Source organism: Lissotriton vulgaris, chromosome 1_2 (genome assembly GCF_964263255.1).
Source record: "Lissotriton vulgaris chromosome 1_2, aLisVul1.2, whole genome shotgun sequence".
Lineage (NCBI taxonomy): Eukaryota > Metazoa > Chordata > Amphibia > Caudata > Salamandridae > Lissotriton > Lissotriton vulgaris.
In genome coordinates, this window is record NC_141686.1 from 300,387,006 (window position 1) to 300,408,722 (window position 21,717).

Sequence of the window (21,717 nt, forward strand, 5' to 3'; positions counted from 1 at the left end):
CATCTCCCATGTGATAGGGAACTATGAAAGGGGCTCGGGGTCACACAGAAATAACAGCAGGTGTGGTGGAGAGGAAAAATGGGGTGTTAAAGAATAAGATTGGAAAAATGTGTGCATCAACTGAACTACCACTAGCCCTGCTGGTAATGAGAAGAACACCAGATGGGGTACCAAAGCTCAGCCCCCACGAAAACTTATTGACGCCACCCTATGAACATTGTAGGTCATATGTCCACAAGCTCCACTATCAATAACAGACAACGTGCTTTTATGTTTTTGCAAGAAATTAACAGAGACTTTACGTTATCTTCACCGCCAGGTCCTGCAGGCTCTTCCAGAAGCTACAACTACACCGCCACATGACCTGCAGCCTGGTGACTGGATCTGGGTAAAGGCCCACACCTGACGGCACTGCCTTCAGCCAAGGTGGAAGGGACAGCACCTGGTGATTCTCAGCACAGCAACAGCAGCCAAGTGCCAAGGGCTGACATCCTGGATCCACAGCTCCCATGCCGAGAAAGGAGAAGAACCAGACACCAGAGAGCCAGCTCCACCAGCACCCCCAGCGACATCTGAAGCACCACGAAGGTACAACTTCCGATCCACCACGCAGGACAAGACACACGGGAAGTAAGAGGCAGATACCTGCTCTGGGCAGGCTAGGCCTCCAACAAAAGCCAGAAGATACCAAAGGCAGACACCTACTGCGCACAACAAGTCCAGGTCCAGGTCTCTGGGTGTCAAAACGCCAAAGACGCCTGTACCAGCTATTTCCAAGGAACCACTGACAGTACACCATCAAGGCACCAACGTTTTATTCTAAATGGTTGACTGGCATCTGCACCAATAGACCCCTAGGAGATGCAGAGCCCGCTAGTTAGAGTTGCTGGTGATGCTCCAATTAGACACATAGCGGTGCATCACCCGCCAGTTACATTTCAAAGGCAAGAATTTGGAACATCAAAGATCTGAATTGGACACTTGGTTAAGGGTATGCAACGTCCTAAGTAGATCACAATTACGACCAATGCCAGCAACAAGATATGGAAGGCTTAGATCTATACAAGTGAGGGTAGAAGAGTCAGAACTAATAATTCATATAAGGTTATTGTGTCCTGGTATCAAATTAAATAGTGTGCTGGATCTAACTGTGCCAAATCCTCTACTATTGAGAGGGTTGAGTTACCTGATCTTGCAAGACATTTCATTTCCCACTTTTGGACTTCCAACAACAGCACAAGAGATTACAGACGTACACCTTGAAATTTTGGACTGCGTGATCTATGCAATAGAAGACATAGGTTCTGGTCTTATCCAGGACATTCACTGAACAAGTGAAAATAAGGAACAATGCCAAGAACGTAAAAAAAAACAGAGAGAAGATGGCCATCAGTAGTAGGAGCCATATTGACACCAGTCCCAGAGATAATAGTGACTGAGCTGTTATTATATTTGCAAAAGACATTGAAAAACAGATCATCAATGGCCGGCAGGGGGATGAGGGGGATCAAAATGTAACTAATGATGAAAGTCTAATAGATTTTGAAAATGGAGACATTTTGGGGAAGGTTGACATTAATGGAATTGAATTGAATTGAAGGGGTTTTGTAGAGCGCGGCTGCTGCCCGAAGGCGTCCAAGCGCTAAAGAAGGAAAAGAAGAGATTCTGAGGGTAGGAGGGAGCAGGGGAATTAGTTTCTAAATAGGAGTGTTTTGAGTTCTTTGCGGAAGTGTAGAAGGGTAGGCTTGGCTCTGAGTGGGAAGGGGAGCGAGTTCCAGAGTCTGGCAGCGTTCAGAGAGAAGGACCTGCCTCCTGCTCTAGCTTTTTTGATTCTGGGGACTACGGCAAAAAGTGTATTCGTGGAGCGCAGGATTTTTCCTGGGCAGTAGGGGGAGAGAAGTGAGTGGTTAATTTCTGGGCTTGCTCTGTGGAATGCTTGATATGATATGCAGAGCGCCTTGAATTTTATTCTCTCTCTCACTGGGAGCCAGTGGAGAGCTCTGATTCCTGCCTTGACTGACTCTCTGCGAGGAATCTGTAAGAGAGTGCGGGCGGCACAATTCTGTGTTCTTTGCAATTTTTCTAACACATACTCTGGTGCTCCTAGGTATAAAGCATTATTGAAGTCCAGCCTAGATTGTACAAGGCCCTGAATGACCACTCGCCTAGCTTCGAATGGTAGTAGTGGAAGAATTTTTTTCAACATTCGAATAATTCCGAAGCAGGTTGCAGCTGTTTTGGTTGCTTGAGTGTTTAATGTGAGTTTGCTATCTAGCCAAACTCCTAGGCTTTTTATGTTTTCCTTGGGAGTTGGCATAGGTCCGAGGCTTGAGGGCCATAGCTGGTGATAGGTGGTGGGGGGGAAGGACCGAGGATCATAATCTCGGTCTTATCACCATTGAGTTTTAAGGATGACATTGTCATCCATCTTTTAACTTCCTCCATACATGCTGCCAAATTGGGTTGGGGGGGACACGCTGCCTTTCTGTGTCAGGGAGACCACCAGCTGGGTGTCGTCCGCGTACGATATGATTTTAATACCGTATTTTTGGACGACACCTGCCAATGGTCTCATGTGCACGTTAAACAGCGTGGGGCTCAGAGAGGAGCCCTGAGGCACACCGCAGTCCAAGGGTTGGTTTTTAGAGTAGGAGTCGCCGTCAAAGACCTGGAAGGTTCTGTTGCTGAGAAACGAGCTCAGCCAGTCTAAGGCGATTCCTGATATGCCGAGACCAGAGAGTCGAGCTAGAAGAGTTTTGTGGCATACCATATCAAATGCTGCACTTAGATCGAGGAGGACCACTGCCACTGTCCCTCCTCGATCCAAGATCTTCCTAGCTTCTTCTGTGACGGCTAACAGCGCCGTCTCAGTGCCATGTCTGGGGCGGAACCCTGTTTGAGAGACGTCGAGTAGGTGGTTCTCCTCGAGGTAGTTAGTGAGATGGAGGTTGATGTGCTTCTCCAGGACTTTGCTTGCCCATGGTAGCAGAGAGATTGGGCGGTAGTTATTAGAATCTGCTGGGTTGAGATTAGGCTTTTTTATTAGTGCTTTCAGCATTGCGGAGGAGATGAAAGGGAATTGAGGGATGAATATACCGGAAAGAAATATGTTGAAATGCTAAAAATGTATGTACGAACAATAACAAGAGATCCTCGCCCGGACTAGTAGGATACAAGGGACTATTCTTTGTAGGAGGCCTGTGGGCATACTTCTACCTGCCACCAGGATGGTATGGCAGCTGTTATCTTGCCTCCATCTTACCACAAATGACACATTTCTCCGACATAGTACAGATCACACGCCAAGGCCCACGGCCAAGGAGAATTAGGAGGACACCAGAATGGGTGGACGATGTAATGACAGGCCTTGAGATGATGGTCCCTGGTGCAGGGATTATATATACCACACGGGGAATACATCAGCTAGCAAGAGTGATTAAGGATCTAGCTGACTCAACATGGAGATAGTGATTTGGTATCAGATGGATCAATGAAGAAGCCATTTGTTTTATGATACCAAATGCAGTGAATCTTCTAGGCCCTGTTGAGTTGACATAATAAACATTGCACAGGATGCCTGCACCTTTTCTAGCTTCAGAGAAACAGCTTCAGTAACGCAAGGCTTGCTAGAAGACAAGATACGTGGCACAAGGGAAGATGCTTGCTTAGGCACGTCCACGTGCATTTCAGCATATCCCATTTCACAATATGCTTCTGGTCATTACTATTATGTTGCAAATATTAACTGGAAAAGCACCAAACTTATATCTTACATTACAGTGGAAAGTCCCAGAAGCTGTCCACTTGGGGCCACGTGATTAGCAACAGTATAGTTCGGACCTTACATGGTATACGGCTACTCAAACTCTTGTTAATTGGTCAAATGAACTATGCTTAATTTGTGCTACGTATGTTATGCTGCTACATTCTTTCTAGTTTTGGCCTATAAAAGTTGTCACCAATGTCACATCTTTGGACATTCAGTGGCTTTGCTGATGTCTCCGTGCTGCACGTTAATTTGCTGTTTGTGGGTGGTCTCCAATAAACCTTGCTATCTAACGCGCTGACAGAGGCTTGTGTTATTTGTATTATTCCGTATTATTTTTATTTTCAGCTTCTACACTTTCAAAAGCACCTTTGCTGTAGTAAGAGACGTTTTATCTCTTGTAGGATATGCCTCTATCCATTTACTAAAGGCATATACCACCACTAGAACATACTTCAAGCTATTGCAATGTTCAAGCTGAATATAATAAATTTGCAAAACTTTAAAAGGTGAGGTTGGTGTAGCAAACCCTCCTCTAGGAGTCCTAGTCCCTTTACCAGGATTGTACTACAAACAGATCAAACAGGACTGTACTATCCTTTTAGCTGTGCCGGCAATTTCTGGATGCTCCCAAACTTGCGTAAACAATTTCGTTATTGCTGAAGCTCGAACATGTGCCGGTCCATGTGCCATATGAACCATAGGCTGTAAGTAGGCTATAGGCAGTTTCCATTTATCCACCTCTTTATTGCGCCAACAGCTCTCATCATCCAACATTCTATCTTTAGACCATTGCTCAAGCTCCTCCACTGAAGCAGATCTATGTATGTCTAGCACTTCTTGTCTAGCATCATGCCAACACTCAGCTTGTGACTTCACTACATACATAGATGTAGTGCTTTGCTGCATCGCAGTCTCAAAGGCTACGCGTTCTGCAAAGGCGTTGCCTTGTCCTGTCTTGTCAGTCACTTTCTTGTGTGTGCTACACTTGATAATAGCTATTTTCTTCAGATATGTCAGCGCAGTCATAAGATTATGCACTAGTTCTCCATGCATTATCTGCATCCAGTGGGATGTAAGAAAGTCTCTTTCTATCCAAAGTAGGCCAAAATCCTGGGCCACTCCAAAAGCATAGCGGCTATCTGTATAGATATTCACACACAAGTCAGCACTAAGTTCAAACGCTCGTGTCAAAGCTATTAGCTCAGCTGCTTGAGCTGACGTCTGTGGTATACGAGCTGTCTCCACTACTGTCTGAAGTGTCGTAATTGCATATGCAGCTGAGATCGTGCCATCTGGTAACTTCAAACAAGACCCATCAACCCATAGTTCCCCATCTACATCTGAAAGGGGCGTATCTTGCAAATCGGCTCGTCCCTTTGTCTGTTCCTCAGTAAGGAATATACAATCATGAGACTCCTGTGACTGAGGCTGAGTGGCTGGATATGGCAAAAAAGTAGCTGGGTTCAGAGTCGCACATCTCTTTAGGGTAATGTGAGTGACCCACAGTGTCAATTTGTATCCAGTTAAACGAGCTCCAGTCAAGTGTTGCGTCTTAGTCTGGTTCAAAAGTGCCTCAACTGCATGGGGTACTAGCACCAACAATTTATGTGACAAAACTATCCCTTCACTCTGACGTATAGATACAGCCGTTGCTGCAACTGAACGGAAACACCCAGGCAATGCACAAGCAACGGGATCAAGAACAGCTGAAAAATATGCACAGGGACGCTGCTTATCACCATATGTCTGTACTAAGACTCCCAGGCACACCCATCTTTCTCATGTACATAAAGTGTAAAAGCCTTCATGTAATCTGGAGTGCCTAACACTGGTGCCAAGCAAAGAGCTTGACGTAACTGATGAAAAGCATTCTGGCATTCAGTTGTCCATGGAAGGGGCATTGGAGTATCTTTGGTCAAAAGCGCCAACAAGGGTTTAACAATGTGTGAAAAACCTAACATCCTTTTCCTACAAAAAGAAGTAAGACCAATGAAAGAACGGACATCTTTCTGAGTAGAAGGTACTGGTGTGTCTAAAATTGCTTGAATGCGATCTGGTGTAAGTGCACGTTCCTCCTTAGACAGAAGGTGACCTAAGTAGGTAATCTTCGGTCTACAATATTGCAATTTCTTCAGTGATACTTTGTGGTGGTGTGAAGCAATAAAGGAAAGCCATTTTTAAAGTACATTTTTCACACTGTTCAGGCGTATCGGCTGCCAACAAGATATCATTGACATATTGCATGAAAGCCACTTCTTCAGGCTAAGTGAAAGAATCAAGTTGTCTTTTCAATGCTTGACTGTAAATGCTAGGACTCTCAGTATACCCTTGAGGAATTCTACAAAATCTGTACAATCGATTATTCAAAGTGAAACCAAACAAATATCGGCTATCAGGATGAATATGATTCAAAAAGAAAGCATTCTTCAGGTCAATCACTGAAAATGTAGTCCCTGTCAGAGGAACCAAAGTAAGAAGTGTTGTTATGTCAGAAACCACTGGGTATTGTGGTACTAAAATCTTGTTAACTTCTCGTAAATCAATAATGAATCTGTAAATCCTAGTGTCAGTATCTTTTTTCAAAATAGGAAGAATAGGACTGTTGCAAATGTTATAAACCCCCACTTCAATTAAATCATGAATAATGCGTACAAGCACCTCTTCGCCTTCTTGAGAAATTTTGTATTGAGGCAAGCGTGGCAATACAACGCCCTCCTTGACACTAATGTGTACTGGTGGAATAACCATTTGCCCTACATCGGTGTCTGAAGTAGCCCACAACTCTCCTCAGGGCTTTTCTTCTAGATCTAAAAAAGAAGTTGTAAAATAAAAAATATTTAGTGTTTTCTCCCTTCCTATCAACTTCTCACTTTTTTTTTTTTAAATATATTTTTATTGCAGAGTTATAAACCACAGGATACAAGTAATCAGCCAGTACACTTGTGAGATCCCCCCCGTCCCATAAGAATTCCCAGTCGTACACAGCCATTCAGCCCGCATCCCGGAGGCCGGGCGGCATAACATATCGCTCAAGAGGAACACGTCACAGTGCACGTCCCATAGGGACCCTGGTTGAAAGATCGTTTTGTGTATCTGCTTTTACCCCCCCACCCACAACAACATTCCCGTCAGCCATCCCAGTGATAGTCAGTGATGTCGCCCTTGTCGGGACCTGCCCTAGGCGCCACGGGTCGTCACACCTGGCCGCACTACCCAGCCATTCTACCCTCCACATAGTAACCACCGTCCCAGTAGATCCAAGGCCCTAACAAGCGACCATCTAATGGCTTCCGGCCCTCCCCAAACACCCAACAACCAACCCCTCCAAAGCCCCCCCTCCCCTGGCAACTGCTAAGGTGTGTGCCTCGTCCTGTCGAATTGGATGGGTCCACTACAGTGCGTGGTGCTATACTTCTGTGTTCGCCCCGCGGTGTCCAGCGGCTTAGTCCTCACCATCCTCATCCTCTACCAAAGAATCACGCATAGCCTGTACCACTAACTCCCATGCACGCGCCGCATCCAATGCCTTCTCATTCCCCAACTTTACAGCTTGCTTCATCCGGAGCACACTCTCGCAGTCAGACCACCGCAGCAGCTCATTCTTCCATCTACGCAGTGAGGGCCCCCCCCTGGACTTCCAATGCCACGATATTTCCCTCTGTGCCAATATCAGGCCCAGGTCTATGAATTTGCTTGTCACCCTGGTGTGCTTAGTATGCGGGAACCAGAGCAATAGGCACGCCGCCATGTCGAATTCCACCTCCCTGTCAGTCACTTCATTCAGAAGTTCCCCTACCTCCGCCCAATAGGTCCCCAGTTGTGGGCACCCCCAAAACAAGTGGTCCATGTCCGCTCCCTGGGCCAGGGACAGACTGATTTGCATATAGCCAGGTTCTGAGCTGGGATGGGGCAGTGAGATAAATAACGGTGATGGATCAAGCCCTGATCTTTGGACTGGGTAAGAGTGGTCTGTTTAACTCAGACACTCTGTTCATCACCACCCCCTTTTTGTAAATCGTTTTTGGCCACTATAGGTGTGGCAGGGTATACTCAGACATGAGTCCCTTTCTCACTGCTCCATCAGGATTCAAGCAAGCCGGGCCGAAGAAGGCTGAAATGCCAGAAACCGGTCCCCGGTAGCTTGTCTCCTTTCTGGTGAAGAATTGGCTTGGTAGTTTAGTCTGCCCTGTTCCCATGATGCACTGGGCCAGGGACAGACTGATTTGCATATAGCCAGGTTCTGAGCTGGGATGGGGCAGTGAGATAAATAACGGTGATGGATCAAGCCCTGATCTTTGGACTGGGTAAGAGTGGTCTGTTTAACTCAGACACTCTGTTCATCACCACCCCCTTTTTGTAAATCGTTTTTGGCCACTATAGGTGTGGCAGGGTATACTCAGACATGAGTCCCTTTCTCACTGCTCCATCAGGATTCAAGCAAGCCGGGCCGAAGAAGGCTGAAATGCCAGAAACCGGTCCCCGGTAGCTTGTCTCCTTTCTGGTGAAGAATTGGCTTGGTAGTTTAGTCTGCCCTGTTCCCATGATGCACTGGGCCAGGGACAGACTGATTTGCATATAGCCAGGTTCTGAGCTGGGATGGGGCAGTGAGATAAATAATGGTGATGGATCAAGCCCTGATCTTTGGACTGGGTAAGAGTGGTCTGTTTAACTCAGACACTCTGTTCATCACCACCCCCTTTTTGTAAATCGTTTTTGGCCACTATAGGTGTGGCAGGGTATACTCAGACATGAGTCCCTTTCTCACTGCTCCATCAGGATTCAAGCAAGCCGGGCCGAAGAAGGCTGAAATGCCAGAAACCGGTCCCCGGTAGCTTGTCTCCTTTCTGGTGAAGAATTGGCTTGGTAGTTTAGTCTGCCCTGTTCCCATGATGCACTGGGCCAGGGACAGACTGATTTGCATATAGCCAGGTTCTGAGCTGGGATGGGGCAGTGAGATAAATAACGGTGATGGATCAAGCCCTGATCTTTGGACTGGGTAAGAGTGGTCTGTTTAACTCAGACACTCTGTTCATCACCACCCCCTTTTTGTAAATCGTTTTTGGCCACTATAGGTGTGGCAGGGTATACTCAGACATGAGTCCCTTTCTCACTGCTCCATCAGGATTCAAGCAAGCCGGGCCGAAGAAGGCTGAAATGCCAGAAACCGGTCCCCGGTAGCTTGTCTCCTTTCTGGTGAAGAATTGGCTTGGTAGTTTAGTCTGCCCTGTTCCCATGATGCACTGGGCCAGGGACAGACTGATTTGCATATAGCCAGGTTCTGAGCTGGGATGGGGCAGTGAGATAAATAACGGTGATGGATCAAGCCCTGATCTTTGGACTGGGTAAGAGTGGTCTGTTTAACTCAGACACTCTGTTCATCACCACCCCCTTTTTGTAAATCGTTTTTGGCCACTATAGGTGTGGCAGGGTATACTCAGACATGAGTCCCTTTCTCACTGCTCCATCAGGATTCAAGCAAGCCGGGCCGAAGAAGGCTGAAATGCCAGAAACCGGTCCCCGGTAGCTTGTCTCCTTTCTGGTGAAGAATTGGCTTGGTAGTTTAGTCTGCCCTGTTCCCATGATGCACTGGGCCAGGGACAGACTGATTTGCATATAGCCAGGTTCTGAGCTGGGATGGGGCAGTGAGATAAATAACGGTGATGGATCAAGCCCTGATCTTTGGACTGGGTAAGAGTGGTCTGTTTAACTCAGACACTCTGTTCATCACCACCCCCTTTTTGTAAATCGTTTTTGGCCACTATAGGTGTGGCAGGGTATACTCAGACATGAGTCCCTTTCTCACTGCTCCATCAGGATTCAAGCAAGCCGGGCCAAAGAAGGCTGAAATGCCAGAAACCGGTCCCCGGTAGCTTGTCTCCTTTCTGGTGAAGAATTGGCTTGGTAGTTTAGTCTGCCCTGTTCCCATGATGCACTGGGCCAGGGACAGACTGATTTGCATATAGCCAGGTTCTGAGCTGGGATGGGGCAGTGAGATAAATAACGGTGATGGATCAAGCCCTGATCTTTGGACTGGGTAAGAGTGGTCTGTTTAACTCAGACACTCTGTTCATCACCACCCCCTTTTTGTAAATCGTTTTTGGCCACTATAGGTGTGGCAGGGTATACTCAGACATGAGTCCCTTTCTCACTGCTCCATCAGGATTCAAGCAAGCCGGGCCGAAGAAGGCTGAAATGCCAGAAACCGGTCCCCGGTAGCTTGTCTCCTTTCTGGTGAAGAATTGGCTTGGTAGTTTAGTCTGCCCTGTTCCCATGATGCACTGGGCCAGGGACAGACTGATTTGCATATAGCCAGGTTCTGAGCTGGGATGGGGCAGTGAGATAAATAACGGTGATGGATCAAGCCCTGATCTTTGGACTGGGTAAGAGTGGTCTGTTTAACTCAGACACTCTGTTCATCACCACCCCCTTTTTGTAAATCGTTTTTGGCCACTATAGGTGTGGCAGGGTATACTCAGACATGAGTCCCTTTCTCACTGCTCCATCAGGATTCAAGCAAGCCGGGCCGAAGAAGGCTGAAATGCCAGAAACCGGTCCCCGGTAGCTTGTCTCCTTTCTGGTGAAGAATTGGCTTGGTAGTTTAGTCTGCCCTGTTCCCATGATGCACTGGGCCAGGGACAGACTGATTTGCATATAGCCAGGTTCTGAGCTGGGATGGGGTAGTGAGATAAATAACGGTGATGGATCAAGCCCTGATCTTTGGACTGGGTAAGAGTGGTCTGTTTAACTCAGACACTCTGTTCATCACCACCCCCTTTTTGTAAATCGTTTTTGGCCACTATAGGTGTGGCAGGGTATACTCAGACATGAGTCCCTTTCTCACTGCTCCATCAGGATTCAAGCAAGCCGGGCCGAAGAAGGCTGAAATGCCAGAAACCGGTCCCCGGTAGCTTGTCTCCTTTCTGGTGAAGAATTGGCTTGGTAGTTTAGTCTGCCCTGTTCCCATGATGCACTGGGCCAGGGACAGACTGATTTGCATATAGCCAGGTTCTGAGCTGGGATGGGGCAGTGAGATAAATAACGGTGATGGATCAAGCCCTGATCTTTGGACTGGGTAAGAGTGGTCTGTTTAACTCAGACACTCTGTTCATCACCACCCCCTTTTTGTAAATCGTTTTTGGCCACTATAGGTGTGGCAGGGTATACTCAGACATGAGTCCCTTTCTCACTGCTCCATCAGGATTCAAGCAAGCCGGGCCGAAGAAGGCTGAAATGCCAGAAACCGGTCCCCGGTAGCTTGTCTCCTTTCTGGTGAAGAATTGGCTTGGTAGTTTAGTCTGCCCTGTTCCCATGATGCACTGGGCCAGGGACAGACTGATTTGCATATAGCCAGGTTCTGAGCTGGGATGGGGCAGTGAGATAAATAACGGTGATGGATCAAGCCCTGATCTTTGGACTGGGTAAGAGTGGTCTGTTTAACTCAGACACTCTGTTCATCACCACCCCCTTTTTGTAAATCGTTTTTGGCCACTATAGGTGTGGCAGGGTATACTCAGACATGAGTCCCTTTCTCACTGCTCCATCAGGATTCAAGCAAGCCGGGCCGAAGAAGGCTGAAATGCCAGAAACCGGTCCCCGGTAGCTTGTCTCCTTTCTGGTGAAGAATTGGCTTGGTAGTTTAGTCTGCCCTGTTCCCATGATGCACTGGGCCAGGGACAGACTGATTTGCATATAGCCAGGTTCTGAGCTGGGATGGGGCAGTGAGATAAATAACGGTGATGGATCAAGCCCTGATCTTTGGACTGGGTAAGAGTGGTCTGTTTAACTCAGACACTCTGTTCATCACCACCACCTTTTTGTAAATCGTTTTTGGCCACTATAGGTGTGGCAGGGTATACTCAGACATGAGTCCCTTTCTCACTGCTCCATCAGGATTCAAGCAAGCCGGGCCGAAGAAGGCTGAAATGCCAGAAACCGGTCCCCGGTAGCTTGTCTCCTTTCTGGTGAAGAATTGGCTTGGTAGTTTAGTCTGCCCTGTTCCCATGATGCACTGGGCCAGGGACAGACTGATTTGCATATAGCCAGGTTCTGAGCTGGGATGGGGCAGTGAGATAAATAACGGTGATGGATCAAGCCCTGATCTTTGGACTGGGTAAGAGTGGTCTGTTTAACTCAGACACTCTGTTCATCACCACCCCCTTTTTGTAAATCGTTTTTGGCCACTATAGGTGTGGCAGGGTATACTCAGACATGAGTCCCTTTCTCACTGCTCCATCAGGATTCAAGCAAGCCGGGCCGAAGAAGGCTGAAATGCCAGAAACCGGTCCCCGGTAGCTTGTCTCCTTTCTGGTGAAGAATTGGCTTGGTAGTTTAGTCTGCCCTGTTCCCATGATGCACTGGGCCAGGGACAGACTGATTTGCATATAGCCAGGTTCTGAGCTGGGATGGGGCAGTGAGATAAATAACGGTGATGGATCAAGCCCTGATCTTTGGACTGGGTAAGAGTGGTCTGTTTAACTCAGACACTCTGTTCATCACCACCCCCTTTTTGTAAATCGTTTTTGGCCACTATAGGTGTGGCAGGGTATACTCAGACATGAGTCCCTTTCTCACTGCTCCATCAGGATTCAAGCAAGCCGGGCCGAAGAAGGCTGAAATGCCAGAAACCGGTCCCCGGTAGCTTGTCTCCTTTCTGGTGAAGAATTGGCTTGGTAGTTTAGTCTGCCCTGTTCCCATGATGCACTGGGCCAGGGACAGACTGATTTGCATATAGCCAGGTTCTGAGCTGGGATGGGGCAGTGAGATAAATAACGGTGATGGATCAAGCCCTGATCTTTGGACTGGGTAAGAGTGGTCTGTTTAACTCAGACACTCTGTTCATCACCACCCCCTTTTTGTAAATCGTTTTTGGCCACTATAGGTGTGGCAGGGTATACTCAGACATGAGTCCCTTTCTCACTGCTCCATCAGGATTCAAGCAAGCCGGGCCGAAGAAGGCTGAAATGCCAGAAACCGGTCCCCGGTAGCTTGTCTCCTTTCTGGTGAAGAATTGGCTTGGTAGTTTAGTCTGCCCTGTTCCCATGATGCACTGGGCCAGGGACAGACTGATTTGCATATAGCCAGGTTCTGAGCTGGGATGGGGTAGTGAGATAAATAACGGTGATGGATCAAGCCCTGATCTTTGGACTGGGTAAGAGTGGTCTGTTTAACTCAGACACTCTGTTCATCACCACCCCCTTTTTGTAAATCGTTTTTGGCCACTATAGGTGTGGCAGGGTATACTCAGACATGAGTCCCTTTCTCACTGCTCCATCAGGATTCAAGCAAGCCGGGCCGAAGAAGGCTGAAATGCCAGAAACCGGTCCCCGGTAGCTTGTCTCCTTTCTGGTGAAGAATTGGCTTGGTAGTTTAGTCTGCCCTGTTCCCATGATGCACTGGGCCAGGGACAGACTGATTTGCATATAGCCAGGTTCTGAGCTGGGATGGGGCAGTGAGATAAATAACGGTGATGGATCAAGCCCTGATCTTTGGACTGGGTAAGAGTGGTCTGTTTAACTCAGACACTCTGTTCATCACCACCCCCTTTTTGTAAATCGTTTTTGGCCACTATAGGTGTGGCAGGGTATACTCAGACATGAGTCCCTTTCTCACTGCTCCATCAGGATTCAAGCAAGCCGGGCCGAAGAAGGCTGAAATGCCAGAAACCGGTCCCCGGTAGCTTGTCTCCTTTCTGGTGAAGAATTGGCTTGGTAGTTTAGTCTGCCCTGTTCCCATGATGCACTGGGCCAGGGACAGACTGATTTGCATATAGCCAGGTTCTGAGCTGGGATGGGGCAGTGAGATAAATAACGGTGATGGATCAAGCCCTGATCTTTGGACTGGGTAAGAGTGGTCTGTTTAACTCAGACACTCTGTTCATCACCACCCCCTTTTTGTAAATCGTTTTTGGCCACTATAGGTGTGGCAGGGTATACTCAGACATGAGTCCCTTTCTCACTGCTCCATCAGGATTCAAGCAAGCCGGGCCGAAGAAGGCTGAAATGCCAGAAACCGGTCCCCGGTAGCTTGTCTCCTTTCTGGTGAAGAATTGGCTTGGTAGTTTAGTCTGCCCTGTTCCCATGATGCACTGGGCCAGGGACAGACTGATTTGCATATAGCCAGGTTCTGAGCTGGGATGGGGCAGTGAGATAAATAACGGTGATGGATCAAGCCCTGATCTTTGGACTGGGTAAGAGTGGTCTGTTTAACTCAGACACTCTGTTCATCACCACCCCCTTTTTGTAAATCGTTTTTGGCCACTATAGGTGTGGCAGGGTATACTCAGACATGAGTCCCTTTCTCACTGCTCCATCAGGATTCAAGCAAGCCGGGCCGAAGAAGGCTGAAATGCCAGAAACCGGTCCCCGGTAGCTTGTCTCCTTTCTGGTGAAGAATTGGCTTGGTAGTTTAGTCTGCCCTGTTCCCATGATGCACTGGGCCAGGGACAGACTGATTTGCATATAGCCAGGTTCTGAGCTGGGATGGGGCAGTGAGATAAATAACGGTGATGGATCAAGCCCTGATCTTTGGACTGGGTAAGAGTGGTCTGTTTAACTCAGACACTCTGTTCATCACCACCCCCTTTTTGTAAATCGCTCCCTGGGACGAGCACCGCGGGCAACAGGCATCCGGCACCTGAAAGTACCGCTGTAACTTCTCAGGAGTTAGATAGGCCCTATGGAGCACATAGAAATGCACCTGCTGAAAACGCGCGTTTCTAGTGCCCTTCCACGTGCGTCGCAGGATGTGACCCCATGCCGTATCCGGTATGGGCCGGCCGACGCTCACCTCCCATTTAGCCTTGAGCCCTTGGAGAGGTTCCAACCCTTCGTTCAGCATCCTATTATGGAGGCACGTCACAGCCTTGAACGTACCAGCCGCCATCACCACATATTGGCACGCCATAGTCGTCGTGGGTTCCAGGAGCCCCTCTTTCCAGTGCTTCTGTATGGCAGCCACTACTGCCGCGTGTAGGAGAAAGCCCCCAGCAGGCAGCCCGAATTGGTCCCGGAGCACTTCGAACGGCGCCAAAGCCCCATCTATGTACAAGTCGCCCACCACCTGCAGTCCCACCTCCTCCCAATCCAGCAACGGGGACCAATCTCCTCCGTGCGGCAATGCCGTCAACATCCCGATCGGGATCTCCGGGGCATAAGGCCGCGATGCCCTCGCTCTCCGAAGGCTCCGTTGCCAGCACAGCCGGAGCGTCCGCTCTTCCATGGTGAGGGCCCGTAACTCGAGCCGCTGCTGCATGATGATGTAGGACAGCACGTGGCGTTGCATTCCCCGATCCCGGTCCTCCTCCGGGCCCCGGAACACCCTGGCTACATTCTGTGTAAGGACCTGCAACTGCGCTGCAAGATAATACAGCTCGAGGTCGGGCACAGCCATGCCCCCTTCCAGCTTGGGGCGAAGTAGCGTGCTCAGGGCTACTCTACGGCGGCCATGCCCCCAAAGAAAGCCAATTATCATTGACCGCAGTTCTCTAAACACCCCCTGGGGAATCCAGACAGGCAGCGTTCGGAAATAATAGAGGAAGCGGGGGAGCGCCACCATTTTCAGCAGTGCTATCCTGCCCAGGACCGACAGCGGGAGGGTTGACCAGAAAGACAAGCTGCCCCGCAGCGCCCGGACACAGCGGCCAATGTTGCCCTCCAATAGGTCCGCAGCCGCGTGGTAAATGCGGACACCCAAGTAGGTGATGCAAGAGGGTTCCCATACTACCCCCAAATCGCTGCTAGGGGCTGGCGATCCCGCTCGCAGCGGGAACACACAGGTCTTCGCCCAATTGACCTTAAGGCCCGACAGCCGGCCGAACTCAGACAGCAGGTCCATCGCTCCAACCAATGCCTCCGAGTTGTCAGCTAGGTACAGGAGCAAGTCATCCGCGTATAGCGATATATAATGCCACTGCCCGCCACTAACTATCCCCGCGTATCGGTCACCTGACCTCGCATGGACCGCCAAGGGTTCCATCGCCAGGGCAAACAATAGGGGGGAGAGAGAACATCCCTGTCGTGTTCCCCTGCCCACTGGGTACGCCGCAGACACCAGGCCGCCCAATCGTACTCTCGCCGTCGCCGAGGTATATAAGACCCTCGTCCACCTCCGAAACCCCTCGCCCATGCCAAACCTCTCTAGCACTCCATCCAGGAAAGGCCATTCCAAGCTATCAAAGGCCTTCTCGATGTCCACGGACAGAACCGCCGGTGCTCCCTCCCTGTCCAAGATGGCGTCCATTATTCCCACCAGGCGGCGGATATTCAGCGCCGTGCTCCTCGTGGGTATAAACCCGGCCTGATCCCTGTGTACCAGACCCGTCATGTGCGGGGCCAGCCTGGTGGCCAGGATTTGGCTCAGGATCTTATAATCCACCGTCAGCATGGACAGCGGGCGATAAGACCTCACATCCGCGGCATCCCGGCCAGGCTTGAGGAGCGGTACAATCAAGGCCTCCCGCATGGACCCAGGCAATGCCCCCGTCTCGAAGGCTTCCGTATACACCACCAGCAGCCTGGGCGCCAAGCTATCCACATATTGTTGATAGAATTCAATTGGCAGTCCGTCCACCCCGGGCGTCTTGTTGCGGGCCATATGTTTGATGGCCACCCGTATTTCCGTGAGCGTGATCGGGCTACCCAGCTCCCTCACGTCGTCCTCGTCCAGGACCGGGAGCTGCCTCTCCCCCAGGTATTCCGCGATGTCCTGAACCCCCACTCCTAGCTGACTCCGGTATAGTTCCTCATAATACCCCCGAAATCGTTCCAATACCGCTGCCTGGGAGTACACCATCTCTCCCTGCGCATTATTAATGCCGAGAATCGGGCAGCCCCTAAGTTCCGGGTTAGCTAATCTGGCCAAGAGGGTACCCACCTTGTCCCTTTCTGCGTGTGCCCTGATGATGTACTGCCTATAGTCATAGCACCTCAAACGTTCCATCTCGGTGGCAACCACTTCCTTCGCCTCCAACAACTGGGCCTGTAGACCTGGCCTAGCCGGCCTGCGGCGCTCCAAGTCCCTTAAAGTTTCTTCCGCTTTCATTAGGTCATTCAGCACAGTCGTACGAGCATTCGAGAACCTACCCAAACACACCCCTCTCACCACCACTTTCATTGCATCCCATTCAATAGACCTACTCGCAGCTGTGCCCTCATTCACTCCGAAATAACTATCAATGCCTTGCCGAACCGCATCGCTGAACACAGAGTCCTCTAGCGTCTCCGGCCGAAGCCGCCATGTTGGTATCACTGAGCGCTCTCTCTGCCACTGAATGTGCACCAATAGGGGGTTATGATCGGATATAGTCCTAGCCAGGTACTCCGCATGGGTAATCAATGGGGCCAGGGATCCCCCGCAAAGCACCGAATCGATCCTGACATGTAGATCATGGAGAGCGGAATAAAAGGAATAATCCCTGGTTCCCCTGTGCCGCTCCCTCCAGACATCCAGCAACCCCCATCGTTCCTGCCAGTCCTTCCTGTGGGCGGCCAGCCTGCGCACCGGAGAGTCTACTAGGGGGGGATGGGACCTATCCAGAGCAACATCCGTAATCGAGTTGAAGTCCCCCCCTAACACTATCGGACCCGCCAGGAAAGAGGCCAAGGACCCCGAGAGACTATCAAAGTATCGGCCTTGGTCAGTGTTCGGTGCATAGACACAGCAGAAAACCACATCCCGTCCATATAACCTCCCCTCCACCGCCACAAACCTGCCATCCGGATCTACTACTTGATTCAGCACTTGAAAGGGTATCCCCGCCCTCACCCAGATCAACACCCCCCTGGCATACGCTGAGTAAGTGGTGCCAAACACCTGGCCCGCCATCTTTTCTGCAAGGCAGCACACTCTTTTTTGGTGAGATGAGTCTCCTGGAGCATGGCAATCTGAACCCCCCTGCGTACCAGATATGCATGTACTTTGTGACGTTTCACCATGGTCTGCAGCCCCCGGACATTCCACGTTAGGCATTTCAAGTTAGGTAATGTCCCCATTCCAACTTCGTACAGTCCGAATCAAATAACAAAGGTCCATGGCCCCCCCATTGCAGTTGCCCCCCCCCGAACATTCCCAAAACTGAAACACTTCCCAAACCCCACTCCCCAGGACAGAGCACACGAACCCAATGGCCGCCCCCATCCAAACCTTGAACCAACTTCTCACACTCTTACCCTGTGGTCTCCACCACAGTCGACCTTAAGGGCCCAAGGGGGGTGAGTCGCCGCCGACCCCAGCTAGCGGAGCCCGCGCCCCGCACCTTCATCCCCTCCAAAGCACACAGCTCCCACTCCCGGCAACCCGCCCTCCATCAACAGGATATCACCCTACCATGAAGTCCCGATCTAGTCCCAGTTCTATCTCAGCTGCAGAAAATACCATCCGATGTCTGTGGGGTCACTATCGGCCCCTTCGAGCTTTCCGCCTCTGAAAGCTCCTCTCCTGTTCTGCTGCCTTCCCCTCCCGAGTCCGTTCCTGCCCGTTCACTGTCCTGTTGCGACCCTGTAATGGCCGCCGTCGCTGCGAGCGCATCCCTCTTCTCCGCCGCCATTTGAGCCTCCCGTTTCTCCCGCTGGCGCCTGTTGCGGGATCTGATGCGTTGTGACTGCCTCACGCGGGGCTGCTTGGGTTGGTCTCGCCTACTTTGGTGTGATCTGTCCGTCCCCGCTCTATATGACTCGAGCCATTGCCAAACTTCGTCCGGAGTCTGGAAGAAGTGCGTAGTGCCGTCCATAATGATCCGCAGCTTGGCTGGGTAGAGCAAGGAGTACTGGATGCCTTCCTCCCTGAGCTCCTTCTTCACAGCGAGGAACGATGCCCTGTTCTTTTGGACCGCTTGAGTGTAATCCGGAAAGATCGTTACCTTACTGTTCTCCACCTCATACGGGCCCGACATCCTGGCCCGCTGGATGAGAAGATCCCGGTCCTTGTAGTGGAGGAGCCGCACCACCATCGGTCGGGGGGGCGGCCAAGCCCCGGCGGGCGAGCAGGCACCCGGTGAGCTCGCTCCAGAGTGAAAAAAGGAGTAAGCCCCTCCGGTGCCACCACAGTGCGGAACCAGTTCTCCATGTAGGCCACTGCATCCTCCCCCTCAATCCGTTCCGGCAGGCCTACGACCCGCACGTTGTTCCGCCTATTGCGGCCTTCGGCATCCTCCGCCGTCCGTTCCAGTGAGTCCAGTCGGGCCAAAATGTCCGTGATCCTGTGCTCCGCGGTCACCACCGATGGCTTCAGGTCCAGCAGCAGCTGGTCATGGTCCTTGACCCTGTCCGCCAGCTTCGCGTGATCCGCGCGTAGCAGCCCCAGGCCCGTGGCAGCTTGGGCAATGTCATTGTGCAATGCTTCCTTAGTGGAAGTAATCGCATCAAGGATGGCATCCAAACGCCGGTTCAGCCGCTGTTCCTGATCAAGCTCCGGGGAGGGACTCTCACTCAGCCGAGTTGATGTCGCCGGGTCCCCCTCGCGACTCCCGGGCATCGGCCCTCCGATCGCCGCCATGCCAGGGTGCTGCGTCACAAGTCCTGTCGCCCGTTTTGCGATTACGCCCGTGGTTCCGTGCCGGTCTCCGGGCACCAGGCAGCGCAATGTCCCCGCCGACGCTCTCAGGAACAATGGCCAGGTGGACGGGCTCCGTTCCGTCACCCCCCTCCGGCCTGAGGGGGGAAGGATAAGTCTCAGGGCGGTGGCCAACGAGGGTCCCCGAGCTCCTGGGTGAATCAGGTCAGCGTCCCCTGGTCTCAGTACACAGCCCCGCCAATCCTAGTGCCTCGGGCAGCCAAGTGCAGGATCTCTTGCCACTCGGCGACAACTTGGCTCAGGGCTGAAGTTCGGGACCGTCCGACCTCCTCGCCGCCATTTTCTTCTCACCCCCGGCAACACCTCGGCCGCCTCTTCTCTCGATCTTCTCGGGGCCAGCAGTCCCCCAGCGACTCTCCGATTGCGCCCAGCTGTCCCCTTACACTTCAGAGGGCAGGAACGTCGTCTTCGGGTCGCCTAGGGTCCCGAAAACAGGAGAATTAGCGGGATTCCGCGCGGAGCTGCGAGCTCACGCCGCCATCCCGATCGGCGTCCAAGCCACGCCCCCCTATCAACTTCTCACTTACACCTCACTATTTACATCTTGCTTTTTATAGTACCTGAAACAGTATGGTGAGAGCTTTTGTCAGTATTAATCTGCGCTCTTTCTGTTTGCAATTTTTCTAAGGGACTTTGAATGTGGTCTGGCGCCTGGACCCTGCAATTGATATACATATTTGTACAAATTATAAACCTGCAATACCGCCTTGCTGGTGTAGGCGAGACGATCTATTAATTTTTAAATCGGTACCTGCTCATAAAGCTGTCGCAGTCATTAAGTCTGTCCACCTTATTTATATCATAGAATGTTCTGTTGCCTTCTCGTGACTGAGAAAAGAGAGGATACTGATTAGATCTTTTAACCAAAGCCGCGCTATTTCTATAGTGAACCAGAATAAACACAAGTTGTACGTATCTGTCCTTAAAGCCCACATCACTCAAGCTTTTTTATATTTAGAGACATAGGCTTACCCCTAGTTGTGTATAATCTCTAACAAATGGGCATGTACACTCTCTCCAGGTTGTCCGGCCTGTAACAATGCAGGAGAGTCCGAGTTGCATATATTCTTTTTCTGCCATGACTATAGTAAATCCAGAAGCCGTTGACTGATCCAAATATGTAGAAACCTCGGACCAAACACTGTGAAGAGGCTTTTAGATTGCTGAAATACAACACTCTATCCCCAATTGTATGTGCGTTGTCCGCTTCCTACTCTCTATGTGGTGAATGCGCAAGTTGCTTCTGAAAATCAATGCACAGGATTAAGCTGACAATACTCTCTTTTTCTATTTTTAATCGGGCTCCCTCTATCTTTCTTAAAGTAATTTTTATTTGTAATTTAAAAAGTGCTTTTTAATGTTTTATTACTCTGAGATGTATCAGATCTATTTCTGTGTATTAACTGTATATTTTAATAATACATCACTATGCATGTGTTGTTATGTACTTTGCTTATTTATTGGGGTACGGGATAATAACTAGCAATAGTAATATAGGACCCTGGGGCCTTGAGTTCAGGCCCTGCTGGATGCTTGTATGTATTATCTTTTTTATGCACTTGTATTTTTATGGTCTAATCACCGCAGTAAAGTTTTTGGATTGAATTGAATATCAAGTCTTTCCACAAATTTGCCGATTGTTTCACCAACGTTCTGTTTTCTTTGACTGAAAATATATTGCTCATAATAAAAATTTGCCATTGGATTGAATTTTATATTGAGCCCCTCTGTGATTTGATAGTAAGAAGCCTTGTATGCTTGTAATATTTTCTTTATCAGTTGCTTCACTCCTTCACCTGCAAGGTTCTTGAGGTACTTGATTCTATTTTTGTTAAATACTTCTTCCAGTGCATCAATGAAATCATCAAACATTTCAATACAGGCAGTCCTCAATGCGCCAATATTTTGTGTCTTGGCTGTATGAAATGGAAGCGGTGGTTTTAGGAATGCATTTGCTGTTCAGTGTAACCTGGGACTTCCTGATAAACTAATATTAAGCATTGAGGTTGGAGGTAGATGGATATGGAACAAAGATGATGAAAACCACACAAGTAACAGTCAAAATGACAATGTATGGTCGTGGTTACCAAACAACTTAAATGGACACAAACATGAAAAGACTGCCAAGCTTGCTTTTTAGCAACAGCTCCACTATCGTCTTGTGGAACATAGCGGGTTTAAACCTTTATAAAATACCTTGGTTGCTAGGTATCCAACCTTCAATAGTATGCCTACAGGAAACTTGGTTAGTCGATAATTTTGACCAAATAAACTACTTTGTCTTCAAAACTTCAGCCACAAGGATCAGACGAGGACATGCAAAGAGAGACTTGGCTATCCTGTTATCAGAAGAATTAAGCTGGGACCTTGAAATAATGTAA